Source organism: Tachypleus tridentatus, unplaced genomic scaffold (assembly GCF_004210375.1).
Source record: "Tachypleus tridentatus isolate NWPU-2018 unplaced genomic scaffold, ASM421037v1 tig00692704_pilon, whole genome shotgun sequence".
Lineage (NCBI taxonomy): Eukaryota > Metazoa > Arthropoda > Merostomata > Xiphosura > Limulidae > Tachypleus > Tachypleus tridentatus.
This window is the reverse complement of record NW_027467914.1, coordinates 17,238-38,440: the sequence shown is the minus strand read 5'-3', so window position 1 is coordinate 38,440 and position 21,203 is coordinate 17,238. Positions and strand designations below refer to the sequence as shown.

The 21,203-nt window shown below is 34.3% G+C and overlaps 6 non-coding genes across 6 annotated transcripts; all 6 read right to left on the bottom strand.

The window, feature by feature from the left end:
• Positions 1–1,311: 1,311 nt before the first annotated feature.
• Positions 1,312–1,393, bottom strand: TRNAS-GCU (transfer RNA serine (anticodon GCU)). Its single transcript has one exon. It is a non-coding gene; the product is annotated as a tRNA-Ser (tRNA).
• A 3,717-nt stretch (positions 1,394–5,110) lies between these two features.
• TRNAS-GCU (transfer RNA serine (anticodon GCU)) lies at positions 5,111–5,192 on the bottom strand. The gene has a single exon. It is a non-coding gene; the product is annotated as a tRNA-Ser (tRNA).
• Positions 5,193–8,915: 3,723 nt separating this feature from the next.
• TRNAS-GCU (transfer RNA serine (anticodon GCU)) lies at positions 8,916–8,997 on the bottom strand. The gene has a single exon. It is a non-coding gene; the product is annotated as a tRNA-Ser (tRNA).
• A 3,732-nt stretch (positions 8,998–12,729) lies between these two features.
• TRNAS-GCU (transfer RNA serine (anticodon GCU)) lies at positions 12,730–12,811 on the bottom strand. Its single transcript has one exon. It is a non-coding gene; the product is annotated as a tRNA-Ser (tRNA).
• A 3,731-nt stretch (positions 12,812–16,542) lies between these two features.
• TRNAS-GCU (transfer RNA serine (anticodon GCU)) lies at positions 16,543–16,624 on the bottom strand. The gene has a single exon. It is a non-coding gene; the product is annotated as a tRNA-Ser (tRNA).
• Positions 16,625–20,361: 3,737 nt separating this feature from the next.
• On the bottom strand, positions 20,362–20,443 carry TRNAS-GCU (transfer RNA serine (anticodon GCU)). Its single transcript has one exon. It is a non-coding gene; the product is annotated as a tRNA-Ser (tRNA).
• Positions 20,444–21,203: the final 760 nt, after the last annotated feature.

Below are 21,203 nucleotides of genomic sequence, written 5' to 3'. Positions count from 1 at the left end.
AAATTTTAGAGGCAATACATGTACTATAAGGTATATTTATACGACGCTTGAAGAACGAGACATTCGTGAAGAGTCGTAACTTCTGGTCACTTCTCTTGTAATGGCGTGAAAAGGCAACAGGATATCGTACTTTAGCTTTGTAGGTGAATCAAAATGCGGTGAAAAACACCCAAAGTGTTTTCAGTGCATAAACATCGTTGATTAGTTACTGTCCTTTCAAAATTAGAAATATCATAGAAACACTTTTGTACGTACCCATAAATTGTGTAACATCATGAACCCAGAAAAGCGAAGGAGGCACAGAGGGGTCACGTGTGAGGTTGTACATAGAAAGATTTATTACAAAATGCCTTTTCCCACTTGGATTCCTCAATTTCTGATGCACTCAGTCCTACACTTTCAATTTCTTTACATATTTTGTTCTCATTGTCTTGAGCTGTCTTCCAAAGATTTATGCGTCCTTCAATGATTTGTTTTCATATACTGTACGTATAACATTATTGTGGATGTGCGTCGTAATTTTACGTTACGTGTAAATAGCAGCGTGTTTGAGTACATATTCTTCGCTTATGGCGTGTGTGCAAATTTGAAGTGTGCACGTGTGCTATGCATGGGATGGAAAGAGTGAAAAGTCAATGGATGATGTATTTTCGTTGTGGTTTGTTAACTACCAGTGGTTGATAAATAATTTCATAAACTTTTTTTACGGTAGCATTATCATGTAATTCCTCTATTTGGTGCAGTTATGACTTCAGTGAGTTTCATCGCTAGAAGCTCTTATCAAAGTGAGACAGTCAATGAGACTGAGAAATGTTTTTCGTGAATTTTTAGTATATGCTCCCTTGATGTTTTCAATTGGCTTTCTGACTTGTTGTTTGGTTCGTGTGTCTTTATCACCTTCTGGTGTATCTCAAATCCGCTTGAAGATTTGATATTTGGTTCTTTAATGTGTATAAGAGTTTGTGTTGCAAGTTTTGTATATCCGCCCCATTCCTACACTTTTTTAGTAGTGAACTAAAGATATCGTTTCAAACTAAAGCACCAACTAATACAGAAATATGTGTAACTCAATTGTACGTTAATCGTTATTAAAACAACACGATAACTAGACATATTTTGGTATTTGAGTAATAACACAACCGACGAAATATGGTCAAAAGGTAATGTTGAATTTGACAGTGTTATTCTCTTTCGCACTTTTCGTTGCATCTTGCTTAACGTGTATTTCTGTTTGGAAATTAACAGTGAATGGTCAAAGAACTCCCTTTTCGTTTATCACCTACATTTTCTATAAAATTATCTTCCAACGTACGACGAGGATGGGATTCGAACCCACGCGGGCATTGCCCAATGGATTAGCAGTCCATCGCCTTAACCTCTCGGCCACCTCGTCTAGCTTCAAAAATGTTTTAGTAACTGTTACTTATTATTCACCTTCCTTCTCATGTCAAGTGTTTTACACTTTCTTAAAATGTGATGTTTTTGTATTTGTGAAAGAGATAATAAGTAAGTGAATAATAACAAACAAAGTTTCTATTCATCCTTAACTACGTGCAGCAAACGAAGCTCATGTTCTCATACTTTCTCGCTGAGGAAATTTTCAAATAATCACTAGGAACGTTTTACTCGGAGACTTTATTAAAACATTAAGAGTATGTTACTACCCTACGCATTAAAGCTTCTATTCAATATTCATTTCATTTCGTGTACCTCGTCGTTAAGAATTCCAGATCGTTCTTTAATTAAAGTGCATTTAGAAGAGAAACATTCTCGATTTGTAGAGAAAACTCACTAACAAACATAACTCGTTACGTGTCTTCCAATACTCATGTCGTAGACGTTTCACCACAACAAATCACTTCCTCGTAGGAGCATTGAGAGAGCTAAAGCCTCTCCTTTTAACGCTTTAAATACACTTAGAGAGAGACGCGTTTACAAATGACGATTTAGAATCAGCTGAATCAAACGGGTTCACTCATTGTCCAAATAGAAATCAAGATAAATTTAATTCGTTCATAAGGGCTCACTGTTTTAAGTAATTATCACATAATCATATTTCTATATACACTTTCCTATGATAGTCAACAATTTGAAATATAACAGTGACCAACTACACACATATGTTGAACCTGAAATAATATTATTTAATAGAGTATCTTTCAAACAAAATAAATATTAGTTAACTACACCGAAATACGGAAATACATTTATCAGGCTCCGTTTGTAAACACTAAACACGCGGCCTCTCTACCAAAGGACTGAATATGTGACGAAATTTTCTTATCAGTGATTTAAATGTTGGTTACAGTTTTGCCGAAATTTTGAGTTCATAGCTATACGTCCCACATTAAATCGCTTTTGGGTGTTTCTTGATCGGTACTTATTTCACACATAAAGTGTTTTCGATTATATATCTCGACTTTTTTGTCAGTTATCACCAACAAATCACAATAAAAAAATAAGAGAGTGATACTCGCTAGCAACACACGTTAGCTTTAAATTCGCAACGATATTATACCGAACACACCTGACTTTACAATACTAACAAGATTCGTTAAAATGTATAATGGTAGATATTTCTTTCTCATACAGTGCTTACTTCTTGCTTTCTAATACCGTCACGAAATTTATATTTTTTGTCATCACTCCGACATCAAGAATCGATATTTATGCCAGTAGGTTAAGTTGATATGACGAGAATTTAAACGCTCTTCAATTAGGATATTTTCATGAAATTTATTAAATATCTCTTGAAAAGTTTGCAAAGAAAAACCGTCCGCTCTTACGATTGTTTAAAAACTCCAGCTAGAAACTTCAAGTGTTGTTTGCTTAGACTAACCAATACTAATGAAACGGCAAGTCTTTTCTCTTAATAGTTTTGTTACTTAAAATCAGCTGTCCTTATGTCAGAATGGGGATTAACTTAAAATGTTCGCGCTTACCCTACGTCGAGTTGTAGTGAAAACGTAAGACCGATAGTTCACATTAATATTTGAGTAAGCCTTTTTCAAACATTATCTTCAAATTTGTTCGTTTTCCTAATACAACTTTGCACCTGAGACTAATATTAACACAAAGTGAAGCTCATTCATTGATTAAAAGAGAAAGTGTAATTAATTTGAAAAGAAATTTAAAAAATGTAAAGGTTAAATATGTTTCTCTGTCAAACACAGTTTCAGTTCTTTTCTTTCATACAGAAAGAAAGCGCAAGAAACTCTAAAATATGGAGATGCCATAAATCAGTTGCCTGGAAAGTTATTGCGTTCACAAACACTCGGGCATCGTACATTCACAGAAAATGTGTGACAGATTGTTTTAACGTACGTTCAAAAGAAGTGAAATAAAGCTTATCTATGGCTCGAGTTACCAACAAACTGCGCGTGCAGAAGGTTGATTTGGCCGTACTACATATCTGAGCTTCATTTTACTTACAGCACTGGACTTTCTGTTCGAATGAATATTGCAAAATTGTATAATTTATTAGATTTTGTGAATACCTTTTAATATCTTTGTTCGGCTTGAATTTACGCACAGAATCAGCTACATTTATCAAAAGTGGAAAAGATGTTTAAAAGATATGAAAGTGTACGAATGGTTACATAAAACGTGTTTTAAAAGGAAGGAATAAGCATGGTGTAATTAAAGTTTCTTTGTACAACCTAACGGTGGAACGTGTCCAACATCGTGTTTTTGCCTATTTTCGTTTATTTTACCAGTTGTGAAAACATTAAGTCAGATGAATTAAACTTATTAAACGTTCTTTTGCTTGTCATATAATGATTAGAGACTCCTTGAATTCGAAATTTTAGAGGCAATACATGTACTATAAGGTATATTTATACGACGCTTGAAGAACGAGACATTCGTGAAGAGTCGTAACTTCTGGTCACTTCTCTTGTAATGGCGTGAAAAGGCAACAGGATATCGTACTTTAGCTTTGTAGGTGAATCAAAATGCGGTGAAAAACACCCAAAGTGTTTTCAGTGCATAAACATCGTTGATTAGTTACTGTCCTTTCAAAATTAGAAATATCATAGAAACACTTTTGTACGTACCCATAAATTGTGTAACATCATGAACCCAGAAAAGCGAAGGAGGCACAGAGGGGTCACGTGAGGTTGTACATAGAAAGATTTATTACAAAATGCCTTTTCCCACTTGGATTCCTCAATTTCTGATGCACTCAGTCCTACACTTTCAATTTCTTTACATATTTTGTTCTCATTGTCTTGAGCTGTCTTCCAAAGATTTATGCGTCCTTCAATGATTTGTTTTCATATACTGTACGTATAACATTATTGTGGATGTGCGTCGTAATTTTACGTTACGTGTAAATAGCAGCGTGTTTGAGTACATATTCTTCGCTTATGGCGTGTGTGCAAATTTGAAGTGTGCACGTGTGCTATGCATGGGATGGAAAGAGTGAAAAGTCAATGGATGATGTATTTTCGTTGTGGTTTGTTAACTACCAGTGGTTGATAAATAATTTCATAAACTTTTTTTACGGTAGCATTATCATGTAATTCCTCTATTTGGTGCAGTTATGACTTCAGTGAGTTTCATCGCTAGAAGCTCTTATCAAAGTGAGACAGTCAATGAGACTGAGAAATGTTTTTCGTGAATTTTTAGTATATGCTCCCTTGATGTTTTCAATTGGCTTTCTGACTTGTTGTTTGGTTCGTGTGTCTTTATCACCTTCTGGTGTATCTCAAATCCGCTTGAAGATTTGATATTTGGTTCTTTAATGTGTATAAGAGTTTGTGTTGCAAGTTTTGTATATCCGCCCCATTCCTACACTTTTTTAGTAGTGAACTAAAGATATCGTTTCAAACTAAAGCACCAACTAATACAGAAATATGTGTAACTCAATTGTACGTTAATCGTTATTAAAACAACACGATAACTAGACATATTTTGGTATTTGAGTAATAACACAACCGACGAAATATGGTCAAAAGGTAATGTTGAATTTGACAGTGTTATTCTCTTTCGCACTTTTCGTTGCATCTTGCTTAACGTGTATTTCTGTTTGGAAATTAACAGTGAATGGTCAAAGAACTCCCCTTTTCGTTTATCACCTACATTTTCTATAAAATTATCTTCCAACGTACGACGAGGATGGGATTCGAACCCACGCGGGCATTGCCCAATGGATTAGCAGTCCATCGCCTTAACCTCTCGGCCACCTCGTCCACCTTCATAGTTTTTTAGTAACTGTTACTTATTATTCACCTTCCTTCTCATGTCAAGTATTTTACACTTTCTTAAAATGTGATGTTTTTTGTATTTGTGAAAGAGATAATAAGTAAGTGAATAATAACAAACAAAGTTTCTATTCATCCTTAACTACGTGCAGCAAACGAAGCTCATGTTCTCATACTTTCTCGCTGAGGAAATTTTCAAATAATCACTAGGAACGTTTTACTCGGAGACTTTATTAAAACATTAAGAGTATGTTACTACCCTACGCATTAAAGCTTCTATTCAATATTCATTTCATTTCGTGTACCTCGTCGTTAAGAATTCCAGATCGTTCTTTAATTAAAGTGCATTTAGAAAGAAACATTCTCGATTTGTAGAGAAAACTCACTAACAAACATAACTCGTTACGTGTCTTCCAATACTCATGTCGTAGACGTTTCACCACAGCAAATCACTTCCTCGTAGGAGCATTGAGAGAGCTAAAGCCTCTCCTTTTAACGCTTTAAATACACTTAGAGAGAGACGCGTTTACAAATGACGATTTAGAATCAGCTGAATCAAACGGGTTCACTCATTGTCCAAATAGAAATCAAGATAAATTTAATTCGTTCATAAGGGCTCACTGTTTTAAGTAATTATCACATAATCATATTTCTATATACACTTTCCTATGATAGTCAACAATTTGAAATATAACAGTGACCAACTACACACATATGTTGAACCTGAAATAATATTATTTAATAGAGTATCTTTCAAACAAAATAAATATTAGTTAACTACACCGAAATACGGAAATACATTTATCAGGCTCCGTTTGTAAACACTAAACACGCGGCCTCTCTACCAAAGGACTGAATATGTGACGAAATTTTCTTATCAGTGATTTAAATGTTGGTTACAGTTTTGCCGAAATTTTGAGTTCATAGCTATACGTCCCACATTAAATCGCTTTTGGGTGTTTCTTGATCGGTACTTATTTCACACATAAAGTGTTTTCGATTATATATCTCGACTTTTCTGTCAGTTATCACCAACAAATCACAATAAAAAAAAAGAGAGTGATACTCGCTAGCAACACACGTTAGCTTTAAATTCGCAACGATATTATACCGAACACACCTGACTTTACAATACTAACAAGATTCGTTAAAATGTATAATGGTAGATATTTCTTTCTCATACAGTGCTTACTTCTTGCTTTCTAATACCGTCACGAAATTTATATTTTTTTTGTCATCACTCCGACATCAAGAATCGATATTTATGCCAGTAGGTTAAGTTGATATGACGAGAATTTAAACGCTCTTCAATTAGGATATTTTCATGAAATTTATTAAATATCTCTTGAAAAGTTTGCAAAGAAAAACCGTCCGCTCTTACGATTGTTTAAAAACTCCAGCTAGAAACTTCAAGTGTTGTTTGCTTAGACTAACCAATACTAATGAAACGGCAAGTCTTTTCTCTTAATAGTTTTGTTACTTAAAAATCAGCTGTCCTTATGTCAGAATGGGGATTAACTTAAAATGTTCGCGCTTACTCCTACGTCGAGTTGTAGTGAAAACGTAAGACCGATAGTTCACATTAATATTTGAGTAAGCCTTTTCAAACATTATCTTCAAATTTGTTCGTTTTCCTAATACAACTTTGCACCTGAGACTAATATTAACACAAAGTGAAGCTCATTCATTGATTAAAGAGAAAGTGTAATTAATTTGAAAAGAAATTTAAAAAATGTAAAGGTTAAATATGTTTCTCTGTCAAACACAGTTTCAGTTCTTTTCTTTCATACAGAAAGAAAGCGCAAGAAACTCTAAAATATGGAGATGCCATAAATCAGTTGCCTGGAAAGTTATTGCGTTCACAAACACTCGGGCATCGTACATTCACAGAAAATGTGTGACAGATTGTTTTAACGTACGTTCAAAAAGAGAAGTGAAATAAAGCTTATCTATGGCTCGAGTTACCAACAAACTGCGCGTGCAGAAGGTTGATTTGGCCGTACTACATATCTGAGCTTCATTTTACTTACAGCACTGGACTTTCTGTTCGAATGAATATTGCAAAATTGTATAATTTATTAGATTTTGTGAATACCTTTTAATATCTTTGTTCGGCTTGAATTTACGCACAGAATCAGCTACATTTATCAAAAGTGGAAAAGATGTTTAAAAGATATGAAAGTGTACGAATGGTTACATAAAACGTGTTTTAAAAGGAAGGAATAAGCATGGTGTAATTAAAGTTTCTTTGTACAACCTAACGGTGGAACGTGTCCAACATCGTGTTTTTGCCTATTTTCGTTTATTTTACCAGTTGTGAAAACATTAAGTCAGATGAATTAAACTTATTAAACGTTCTTTTGCTTGTCATATAATGATTAGAGACTCCTTGAATTCGAAATTTTAGAGGCAATACATGTACTATAAGGTATATTTATACGACGCTTGAAGAACGAGACATTCGTGAAGAGTCGTAACTTCTGGTCACTTCTCTTGTAATGGCGTGAAAAGGCAACAGGATTTCGTACTTTAGCTTTGTAGGTGAATCAAAATGCGGTGAAAAACACCCAAAGTGTTTTCAGTGCATAAACATCGTTGATTAGTTACTGTCCTTTCAAAATTAGAAATATCATAGAAACACTTTTGTACGTACCCATAAATTGTGTAACATCATGAACCCAGAAAAGCGAAGGAGGCACAGAGCGGTCACGTGTGAGGTTGTACATAGAAAGATTTATTACAAAATGCCTTTTCCCACTTGGATTCCTCAATTTCTGATGCACTCAGTCCTACACTTTCAATTTCTTTACATATTTTGTTCTCATTGTCTTGAGCTGTCTTCCAAAGATTTATGCGTCCTTCAATGATTTGTTTTCATATACTGTACGTATAACATTATTGTGGATGTGCGTCGTAATTTTACGTTACGTGTAAATAGCAGCGTGTTTGAGTACATATTCTTCGCTTATGGCGTGTGTGCAAATTTGAAGTGTGCACGTGTGCTATGCATGGGATGGAAAGAGTGAAAAGTCAATGGATGATGTATTTTTCGTTGTGGTTTGTTAACTACCAGTGGTTGATAAATAATTTCATAAACTTTTTTACGGTAGCATTATCATGTAATTCCTCTATTTGGTGCAGTTATGACTTCAGTGAGTTTCATCGCTAGAAGCTCTTATCAAAGTGAGACAGTCAATGAGACTGAGAAATGTTTTTTCGTGAATTTTTAGTATATGCTCCCTTGATGTTTTCAATTGGCTTTCTGACTTGTTGTTTGGTTCGTGTGTCTTTATCACCTTCTGGTGTATCTCAAATCCGCTTGAAGATTTGATATTTGGTTCTTTAATGTGTATAAGAGTTTGTGTTGCAAGTTTTGTATATCCGCCCCATTCCTACACTTTTTAGTAGTGAACTAAAGATATCGTTTCAAACTAAAGCACCAACTAATACAGAAATATGTGTAACTCAATTGTACGTTAATCGTTATTAAAACAACACGATAACTAGACATATTTTGGTATTTGAGTAATAACACAACCGACGAAATATGGTCAAAAAGGTAATGTTGAATTTGACAGTGTTATTCTCTTTCGCACTTTTCGTTGCATCTTGCTTAACGTGTATTTCTGTTTGGAAATTAACAGTGAATGGTCAAAGAACTCCCCTTTTCGTTTATCACCTACATTTTCTATAAAATTATCTTCCAACGTACGACGAGGATGGGATTCGAACCCACGCGGGCATTGCCCAATGGATTAGCAGTCCATCGCCTTAACCTCTCGGCCACCTCGTCCACCTTCATAGCTTTTTTAGTAACTGTTACTTATTATTCACCTTCCTTCTCATGTCAAGTATTTTACACTTTCTTAAAATGTGATGTTTTTGTATTTGTGAAAGAGATAATAAGTAAGTGAATAATAACAAACAAAGTTTCTATTCATCCTTAACTACGTGCAGCAAACGAAGCTCATGTTCTCATACTTTCTCGCTGAGGAAATTTTCAAATAATCACTAGGAACGTTTTACTCGGAGACTTTAATTAAAACATTAAGAGTATGTTACTACCCTACGCATTAAAGCTTCTATTCAATATTCATTTCATTTCGTGTACCTCGTCGTTAAGAATTCCAGATCGTTCTTTAATTAAAGTGCATTTAGAAGAGAAACATTCTCGATTTGTAGAGAAAAACTCACTAACAAACATAACTCGTTACGTGTCTTCCAATACTCATGTCGTAGACGTTTCACCACAACAAATCACTTCCTCGTAGGAGCATTGAGAGAGCTAAAGCCTCTCCTTTTAACGCTTTAAATACACTTAGAGAGAGACGCGTTTACAAATGACGATTTAGAATCAGCTGAATCAAACGGGTTCACTCATTGTCCAAATAGAAATCAAGATAAATTTAATTCGTTCATAAGGGCTCACTGTTTTAAGTAATTATCACATAATCATATTTCTATATACACTTTCCTATGATAGTCAACAATTTGAAATATAACAGTGACCAACTACACACATATGTTGAACCTGAAATAATATTATTTAATAGAGTATCTTTCAAACAAAATAAATATTAGTTAACTACACCGAAATACGGAAATACATTTATCAGGCTCCGTTTGTAAACACTAAACACGCGGCCTCTCTACCAAAGGACTGAATATGTGACGAAATTTTCTTATCAGTGATTTAAATGTTGGTTACAGTTTTGCCGAAATTTTGAGTTCATAGCTATACGTCCCACATTAAATCGCTTTTGGGTGTTTCTTCATCGGTACTTATTTCACACATAAAGTGTTTTCGATTATATATCTCGACTTTTTTCTGTCAGTTATCACCAACAAATCACAATAAAAAAAAGAGAGTGATACTCGCTAGCAACACACGTTAGCTTTAAATTCGCAACGATATTATACCGAACACACCTGACTTTACAATACTAACAAGATTCGTTAAAATGTATAATGGTAGATATTTCTTTCTCATACAGTGCTTACTTCTTGCTTTCTAATACCGTCACGAAATTTATATTTTTTTTGTCATCACTCCGACATCAAGAATCGATATTTATGCCAGTAGGTTAAGTTGATATGACGAGAATTTAAACGCTCTTCAATTAGGATATTTTCATGAAATTTATTAAATATCTCTTGAAAAGTTTGCAAAGAAAACCGTCCGCTCTTACGATTGTTTAAAAAACTCCAGCTAGAAACTTCAAGTGTTGTTTGCTTAGACTAACCAATACTAATGAAACGGCAAGTCTTTTCTCTTAATAGTTTTGTTACTTAAAAATCAGCTGTCCTTATGTCAGAATGGGGATTAACTTAAAATGTTCGCGCTTACTCCTACGTCGAGTTGTAGTGAAAACGTAAGACCGATAGTTCACATTAATATTTGAGTAAGCCTTTTTCAAACATTATCTTCAAATTTGTTCGTTTTCCTAATACAACTTTGCACCTGAGACTAATATTAACACAAAGTGAAGCTCATTCATTGATTAAAAGAGAAAGTGTAATTAATTTGAAAAGAAATTTAAAAAAATGTAAAGGTTAAATATGTTTCTCTGTCAAACACAGTTTCAGTTCTTTTCTTTCATACAGAAAGAAAGCGCAAGAAACTCTAAAAATATGGAGATGCCATAAATCAGTTGCCTGGAAAGTTATTGCGTTCACAAACACTCGGGCATCGTACATTCACAGAAAATGTGTGACAGATTGTTTTAACGTACGTTCAAAAAGAGAAGTGAAATAAAGCTTATCTATGGCTCGAGTTACCAACAAACTGCGCGTGCAGAAGGTTGATTTGGCCGTACTACATATCTGAGCTTCATTTTACTTACAGCACTGGACTTTCTGTTCGAATGAATATTGCAAAATTGTATAATTTATTAGATTTTGTGAATACCTTTTAATATCTTTGTTCGGCTTGAATTTACGCACAGAATCAGCTACATTTATCAAAAGTGGAAAAGATGTTTAAAAAGATATGAAAGTGTACGAATGGTTACATAAAACGTGTTTTAAAAGGAAGGAATAAGCATGGTGTAATTAAAGTTTCTTTGTACAACCTAACGGTGGAACGTGTCCAACATCGTGTTTTTGCCTATTTTCGTTTATTTTACCAGTTGTGAAAACATTAAGTCAGATGAATTAAACTTATTAAACGTTCTTTTGCTTGTCATATAATGATTAGAGACTCCTTGAATTCGAAATTTTAGAGGCAATACATGTACTATAAGGTATATTTATACGACGCTTGAAGAACGAGACATTCGTGAAGAGTCGTAACTTCTGGTCACTTCTCTTGTAATGGCGTGAAAAGGCAACAGGATATCGTACTTTAGCTTTGTAGGTGAATCAAAATGCGGTGAAAAACACCCAAAGTGTTTTCAGTGCATAAACATCGTTGATTAGTTACTGTCCTTTCAAAATTAGAAATATCATAGAAACACTTTTGTACGTACCCATAAATTGTGTAACATCATGAACCCAGAAAAGCGAAGGAGGCACAGAGGGGTCACGTGTGAGGTTGTACATAGAAAGATTTATTACAAAATGCCTTTTCCCACTTGGATTCCTCAATTTCTGATGCACTCAGTCCTACACTTTCAATTTCTTTACATATTTTGTTCTCATTGTCTTGAGCTGTCTTCCAAAGATTTATGCGTCCTTCAATGATTTGTTTTCATATACTGTACGTATAACATTATTGTGGATGTGCGTCGTAATTTTACGTTACGTGTAAATAGCAGCGTGTTTGAGTACATATTCTTCGCTTATGGCGTGTGTGCAAATTTGAAGTGTGCACGTGTGCTATGCATGGGATGGAAAGAGTGAAAAGTCAATGGATGATGTATTTTCGTTGTGGTTTGTTAACTACCAGTGGTTGATAAATAATTTCATAAACTTTTTTACGGTAGCATTATCATGTAATTCCTCTATTTGGTGCAGTTATGACTTCAGTGAGTTTCATCGCTAGAAGCTCTTATCAAAGTGAGACAGTCAATGAGACTGAGAAATGTTTTTTCGTGAATTTTTAGTATATGCTCCCTTGATGTTTTCAATTGGCTTTCTGACTTGTTGTTTGGTTCGTGTGTCTTTATCACCTTCTGGTGTATCTCAAATCCGCTTGAAGATTTGATATTTGGTTCTTTAATGTGTATAAGAGTTTGTGTTGCAAGTTTTGTATATCCGCCCCATTCCTACACTTTTAGTAGTGAACTAAAGATATCGTTTCAAACTAAAGCACCAACTAATACAGAAATATGTGTAACTCAATTGTACGTTAATCGTTATTAAAACAACACGATAACTAGACATATTTTGGTATTTGAGTAATAACACAACCGACGAAATATGGTCAAAAAGGTAATGTTGAATTTGACAGTGTTATTCTCTTTCGCACTTTTTCGTTGCATCTTGCTTAACGTGTATTTCTGTTTGGAAATTAACAGTGAATGGTCAAAGAACTCCCCTTTTCGTTTATCACCTACATTTTTCTATAAAATTATCTTCCAACGTACGACGAGGATGGGATTCGAACCCACGCGGGCATTGCCCAATGGATTAGCAGTCCATCGCCTTAACCTCTCGGCCACCTCGTCCACCTTCATAGCTTTTTTTAGTAACTGTTACTTATTATTCACCTTCCTTCTCATGTCAAGTATTTTACACTTTCTTAAAATGTGATGTTTTTGTATTTGTGAAAGAGATAATAAGTAAGTGAATAATAACAAACAAAGTTTCTATTCATCCTTAACTACGTGCAGCAAACGAAGCTCATGTTCTCATACTTTCTCGCTGAGGAAATTTTCAAATAATCACTAGGAACGTTTTACTCGGAGACTTTAATTAAAAACATTAAGAGTATGTTACTATCCCTACGCATTAAAGCTTCTATTCAATATTCATTTCATTTCGTGTACCTCGTCGTTAAGAATTCCAGATCGTTCTTTAATTAAAGTGCATTTAGAAGAGAAACATTCTCGATTTGTAGAGAAAACTCACTAACAAACATAACTCGTTACGTGTCTTCCAATACTCATGTCGTAGACGTTTCACCACAGCAAATCACTTCCTCGTAGGAGCATTGAGAGAGCTAAAGCCTCTCCTTTTAACGCTTTAAATACACTTAGAGAGAGACGCGTTTACAAATGACGATTTAGAATCAGCTGAATCAAACGGGTTCACTCATTGTCCAAATAGAAATCAAGATAAATTTAATTCGTTCATAAGGGCTCACTGTTTTAAGTAATTATCACATAATCATATTTCTATATACACTTTCCTATGATAGTCAACAATTTGAAATATAACAGTGACCAACTACACACATATGTTGAACCTGAAATAATATTATTTAATAGAGTATCTTTCAAACAAAATAAATATTAGTTAACTACACCGAAATACGGAAATACATTTATCAGGCTCCGTTTGTAAACACTAAACACGCGGCCTCTCTACCAAAGGACTGAATATGTGACGAAATTTTCTTATCAGTGATTTAAATGTTGGTTACAGTTTTGCCGAAATTTTGAGTTCATAGCTATACGTCCCACATTAAATCGCTTTTGGGTGTTTCTTCATCGGTACTTATTTCACACATAAAGCGTTTTCGATTATATATCTCGACTTTTTCTGTCAGTTATCACCAACAAATCACAATAAAAAAATAAGAGAGTGATACTCGCTAGCAACACACGTTAGCTTTAAATTCGCAACGATATTATACCGAACACACCTGACTTTACAATACTAACAAGATTCGTTAAAATGTATAATGGTAGATATTTCTTTCTCATACAGTGCTTACTTCTTGCTTTCTAATACCGTCACGAAATTTATATTTTTTTTGTCATCACTCCGACATCAAGAATCGATATTTATGCCAGTAGGTTAAGTTGATATGACGAGAATTTAAACGCTCTTCAATTAGGATATTTTCATGAAATTTATTAAATATCTCTTGAAAAGTTTGCAAAGAAAACCGTCCGCTCTTACGATTGTTTAAAAACTCCAGCTAGAAACTTCAAGTGTTGTTTGCTTAGACTAACCAATACTAATGAAACGGCAAGTCTTTTCTCTTAATAGTTTTGTTACTTAAAAATCAGCTGTCCTTATGTCAGAATGGGGATTAACTTAAAATGTTCGCGCTTACTCCTACGTCGAGTTGTAGTGAAAACGTAAGACCGATAGTTCACATTAATATTTGAGTAAGCCTTTTTCAAACATTATCTTCAAATTTGTTCGTTTTCCTAATACAACTTTGCACCTGAGACTAATATTAACACAAAGTGAAGCTCATTCATTGATTAAAAGAGAAAGTGTAATTAATTTGAAAAGAAATTTAAAAAATGTAAAGGTTAAATATGTTTCTCTGTCAAACACAGTTTCAGTTCTTTTCTTTCATACAGAAAGAAAGCGCAAGAAACTCTAAAAATATGGAGATGCCATAAATCAGTTGCCTGGAAAGTTATTGCGTTCACAAACACTCGGGCATCGTACATTCACAGAAAATGTGTGACAGATTGTTTTAACGTACGTTCAAAAAGAGAAGTGAAATAAAGCTTATCTATGGCTCGAGTTACCAACAAACTGCGCGTGCAGAAGGTTGATTTGGCCGTACTACATATCTGAGCTTCATTTTACTTACAGCACTGGACTTTCTGTTCGAATGAATATTGCAAAATTGTATAATTTATTAGATTTTGTGAATACCTTTTAATATCTTTGTTCGGCTTGAATTTACGCACAGAATCAGCTACATTTATCAAAAGTGGAAAAGATGTTTAAAAGATATGAAAGTGTACGAATGGTTACATAAAACGTGTTTTAAAAGGAAGGAATAAGCATGGTGTAATTAAAGTTTCTTTGTACAACCTAACGGTGGAACGTGTCCAACATCGTGTTTTTGCCTATTTTCGTTTATTTTACCAGTTGTGAAAACATTAAGTCAGATGAATTAAACTTATTAAACGTTCTTTTGCTTGTCATATAATGATTAGAGACTCCTTGAATTCGAAATTTTAGAGGCAATACATGTACTATAAGGTATATTTATACGACGCTTGAAGAACGAGACATTCGTGAAGAGTCGTAACTTCTGGTCACTTCTCTTGTAATGGCGTGAAAAGGCAACAGGATATCGTACTTTAGCTTTGTAGGTGAATCAAAATGCGGTGAAAAACACCCAAAGTGTTTTCAGTGCATAAACATCGTTGATTAGTTACTGTCCTTTCAAAATTAGAAATATCATAGAAACACTTTTGTACGTACCCATAAATTGTGTAACATCATGAACCCAGAAAAGCGAAGGAGGCACAGAGGGGTCACGTGTGAGGTTGTACATAGAAAGATTTATTACAAAATGCCTTTTCCCACTTGGATTCCTCAATTTCTGATGCACTCAGTCCTACACTTTCAATTTCTTTACATATTTTGTTCTCATTGTCTTGAGCTGTCTTCCAAAGATTTATGCGTCCTTCAATGATTTGTTTTCATATACTGTACGTATAACATTATTGTGGATGTGCGTCGTAATTTTACGTTACGTGTAAATAGCAGCGTGTTTGAGTACATATTCTTCGCTTATGGCGTGTGTGCAAATTTGAAGTGTGCACGTGTGCTATGCATGGGATGGAAAGAGTGAAAAGTCAATGGATGATGTATTTTCGTTGTGGTTTGTTAACTACCAGTGGTTGATAAATAATTTCATAAACTTTTTTACGGTAGCATTATCATGTAATTCCTCTATTTGGTGCAGTTATGACTTCAGTGAGTTTCATCGCTAGAAGCTCTTATCAAAGTGAGACAGTCAATGAGACTGAGAAATGTTTTTCGTGAATTTTTAGTATATGCTCCCTTGATGTTTTCAATTGGCTTTCTGACTTGTTGTTTGGTTCGTGTGTCTTTATCACCTTCTGGTGTATCTCAAATCCGCTTGAAGATTTGATATTTGGTTCTTTAATGTGTATAAGAGTTTGTGTTGCAAGTTTTGTATATCCGCCCCATTCCTACACTTTTAGTAGTGAACTAAAGATATCGTTTCAAACTAAAGCACCAACTAATACAGAAATATGTGTAACTCAATTGTACGTTAATCGTTATTAAAACAACACGATAACTAGACATATTTTGGTATTTGAGTAATAACACAACCGACGAAATATGGTCAAAAAGGTAATGTTGAATTTGACAGTGTTATTCTCTTTCGCACTTTTTCGTTGCATCTTGCTTAACGTGTATTTCTGTTTGGAAATTAACAGTGAATGGTCAAAGAACTCCCCTTTTCGTTTATCACCTACATTTTTCTATAAAATTATCTTCCAACGTACGACGAGGATGGGATTCGAACCCACGCGGGCATTGCCCAATGGATTAGCAGTCCATCGCCTTAACCTCTCGGCCACCTCGTCCACCTTCATAGCTTTTTTAGTAACTGTTACTTATTATTCACCTTCCTTCTCATGTCAAGTATTTTACACTTTCTTAAAATGTGATGTTTTTGTATTTGTGAAAGAGATAATAAGTAAGTGAATAATAACAAACAAAGTTTCTATTCATCCTTAACTACGTGCAGCAAACGAAGCTCATGTTCTCATACTTTCTCGCTGAGGAAATTTTCAAATAATCACTAGGAACGTTTTACTCGGAGACTTTAATTAAAAACATTAAGAGTATGTTACTATCCCTACGCATTAAAGCTTCTATTCAATATTCATTTCATTTCGTGTACCTCGTCGTTAAGAATTCCAGATCGTTCTTTAATTAAAGTGCATTTAGAAAGAGAAACATTCTCGATTTGTAGAGAAAAACTCACTAACAAACATAACTCGTTACGTGTCTTCCAATACTCATGTCGTAGACGTTTCACCACAGCAAATCACTTCCTCGTAGGAGCATTGAGAGAGCTAAAGCCTCTCCTTTTAACGCTTTAAATACACTTAGAGAGAGACGCGTTTACAAATGACGATTTAGAATCAGCTGAATCAAACGGGTTCACTCATTGTCCAAATAGAAATCAAGATAAATTTAATTCGTTCATAAGGGCTCACTGTTTTAAGTAATTATCACATAATCATATTTCTATATACACTTTCCTATGATAGTCAACAATTTGAAATATAACAGTGACCAACTACACACATATGTTGAACCTGAAATAATATTATTTAATAGAGTATCTTTCAAACAAAATAAATATTAGTTAACTACACCGAAATACGGAAATACATTTATCAGGCTCCGTTTGTAAACACTAAACACGCGGCCTCTCTACCAAAGGACTGAATATGTGACGAAATTTTCTTATCAGTGATTTAAATGTTGGTTACAGTTTTGCCGAAATTTTGAGTTCATAGCTATACGTCCCACATTAAATCGCTTTTGGGTGTTTCTTGATCGGTACTTATTTCACACATAAAGTGTTTTCGATTATATATCTCGACTTTTTCTGTCAGTTATCACCAACAAATCACAATAAAAAAATAAGAGAGTGATACTCGCTAGCAACACACGTTAGCTTTAAATTCGCAACGATATTATACCGAACACACCTGACTTTACAATACTAACAAGATTCGTTAAAATGTATAATGGTAGATATTTCTTTCTCATACAGTGCTTACTTCTTGCTTTCTAATACCGTCACGAAATTTATATTTTTTTTGTCATCACTCCGACATCAAGAATCGATATTTATGCCAGTAGGTTAAGTTGATATGACGAGAATTTAAACGCTCTTCAATTAGGATATTTTCATGAAATTTATTAAATATCTCTTGAAAAGTTTGCAAAGAAAAACCGTCCGCTCTTACGATTGTTTAAAAAACTCCAGCTAGAAACTTCAAGTGTTGTTTGCTTAGACTAACCAATACTAATGAAACGGCAAGTCTTTTCTCTTAATAGTTTTGTTACTTAAAAATCAGCTGTCCTTATGTCAGAATGGGGATTAACTTAAAATGTTCGCGCTTACTCCTACGTCGAGTTGTAGTGAAAACGTAAGACCGATAGTTCACATTAATATTTGAGTAAGCCTTTTTCAAACATTATCTTCAAATTTGTTCGTTTTCCTAATACAACTTTGCACCTGAGACTAATATTAACACAAAGTGAAGCTCATTCATTGATTAAAGAGAAAGTGTAATTAATTTGAAAAGAAATTTAAAAAAATGTAAAGGTTAAATATGTTTCTCTGTCAAACACAGTTTCAGTTCTTTTCTTTCATACAGAAAGAAAGCGCAAGAAACTCTAAAAATATGGAGATGCCATAAATCAGTTGCCTGGAAAGTTATTGCGTTCACAAACACTCGGGCATCGTACATTCACAGAAAATGTGTGACAGATTGTTTTAACGTACGTTCAAAAAGAGAAGTGAAATAAAGCTTATCTATGGCTCGAGTTACCAACAAACTGCGCGTGCAGAAGGTTGATTTGGCCGTACTACATATCTGAGCTTCATTTTACTTACAGCACTGGACTTTCTGTTCGAATGAATATTGCAAAATTGTATAATTTATTAGATTTTGTGAATACCTTTTAATATCTTTGTTCGGCTTGAATTTACGCACAGAATCAGCTACATTTATCAAAAGTGGAAAAGATGTTTAAAAAAGATATGAAAGTGTACGAATGGTTACATAAAAACGTGTTTTTTAAAAGGAAGGAATAAGCATGGTGTAATTAAAGTTTCTTTGTACAACCTAACGGTGGAACGTGTCCAACATCGTGTTTTTGCCTATTTTCGTTTATTTTACCAGTTGTGAAAACATTAAGTCAGATGAATTAAACTTATTAAACGTTCTTTTGCTTGTCATATAATGATTAGAGACTCCTTGAATTCGAAATTTTAGAGGCAATACATGTACTATAAGGTATATTTATACGACGCTTGAAGAACGAGACATTCGTGAAGAGTCGTAACTTCTGGTCACTTCTCTTGTAATGGCGTGAAAAGGCAACAGGATATCGTACTTTAGCTTTGTAGGTGAATCAAAATGCGGTGAAAAACACCCAAAGTGTTTTCAGTGCATAAACATCGTTGATTAGTTACTGTCCTTTCAAAATTAGAAATATCATAGAAACACTTTTGTACGTACCCATAAATTGTGTAACATCATGAACCCAGAAAAGCGAAGGAGGCACAGAGGGGTCACGTGTGAGGTTGTACATAGAAAGATTTATTACAAAATGCCTTTTCCCACTTGGATTCCTCAATTTCTGATGCACTCAGTCCTACACTTTCAATTTCTTTACATATTTTGTTCTCATTGTCTTGAGCTGTCTTCCAAAGATTTATGCGTCCTTCAATGATTTGTTTTCATATACTGTACGTATAACATTATTGTGGATGTGCGTCGTAATTTTACGTTACGTGTAAATAGCAGCGTGTTTGAGTACATATTCTTCGCTTATGGCGTGTGTGCAAATTTGAAGTGTGCACGTGTGCTATGCATGGGATGGAAAGAGTGAAAAGTCAATGGATGATGTATTTTCGTTGTGGTTTGTTAACTACCAGTGGTTGATAAATAATTTCATAAACTTTTTTACGGTAGCATTATCATGTAATTCCTCTATTTGGTGCAGTTATGACTTCAGTGAGTTTCATCGCTAGAAGCTCTTATCAAAGTGAGACAGTCAATGAGACTGAGAAATGTTTTTCGTGAATTTTAGTATATGCTCCCTTGATGTTTTCAATTGGCTTTCTGACTTGTTGTTTGGTTCGTGTGTCTTTATCACCTTCTGGTGTATCTCAAATCCGCTTGAAGATTTGATATTTGGTTCTTTAATGTGTATAAGAGTTTGTGTTGCAAGTTTTGTATATCCGCCCCATTCCTACACTTTTAGTAGTGAACTAAAGATATCGTTTCAAACTAAAGCACCAACTAATACAGAAATATGTGTAACTCAATTGTACGTTAATCGTTATTAAAACAACACGATAACTAGACATATTTTGGTATTTGAGTAATAACACAACCGACGAAATATGGTCAAAAGGTAATGTTGAATTTGACAGTGTTATTCTCTTTCGCACTTTTTCGTTGCATCTTGCTTAACGTGTATTTCTGTTTGGAAATTAACAGTGAATGGTCAAAGAACTCCCCTTTTCGTTTATCACCTACATTTTTCTATAAAATTATCTTCCAACGTACGACGAGGATGGGATTCGAACCCACGCGGGCATTGCCCAATGGATTAGCAGTCCATCGCCTTAACCTCTCGGCCACCTCGTCCACCTTCATAGCTTTTTTTAGTAACTGTTACTTATTATTCACCTTCCTTCTCATGTCAAGTATTTTACACTTTCTTAAAATGTGATGTTTTTGTATTTGTGAAAGAGATAATAAGTAAGTGAATAATAACAAACAAAGTTTCTATTCATCCTTAACTACGTGCAGCAAACGAAGCTCATGTTCTCATACTTTCTCGCTGAGGAAATTTTCAAATAATCACTAGGAACGTTTTACTCGGAGACTTTAATTAAAAACATTAAGAGTATGTTACTATCCCTACGCATTAAAGCTTCTATTCAATATTCATTTCATTTCGTGTACCTCGTCGTTAAGAATTCCAGATCGTTCTTTAATTAAAGTGCATTTAGAAAGAGAAACATTCTCGATTTGTAGAGAAAACTCACTAACAAACATAACTCGTTACGTGTCTTCCAATACTCATGTCGTAGACGTTTCACCACAGCAAATCACTTCCTCGTAGGAGCATTGAGAGAGCTAAAGCCTCTCCTTTTAACGCTTTAAATACACTTAGAGAGAGACGCGTTTACAAATGACGATTTAGAATCAGCTGAATCAAACGGGTTCACTCATTGTCCAAATAGAAATCAAGATAAATTTAATTCGTTCATAAGGGCTCACTGTTTTAAGTAATTATCACATAATCATATTTCTATATACACTTTCCTATGATAGTCAACAATTTGAAATATAACAGTGACCAACTACACACATATGTTGAACCTGAAATAATATTATTTAA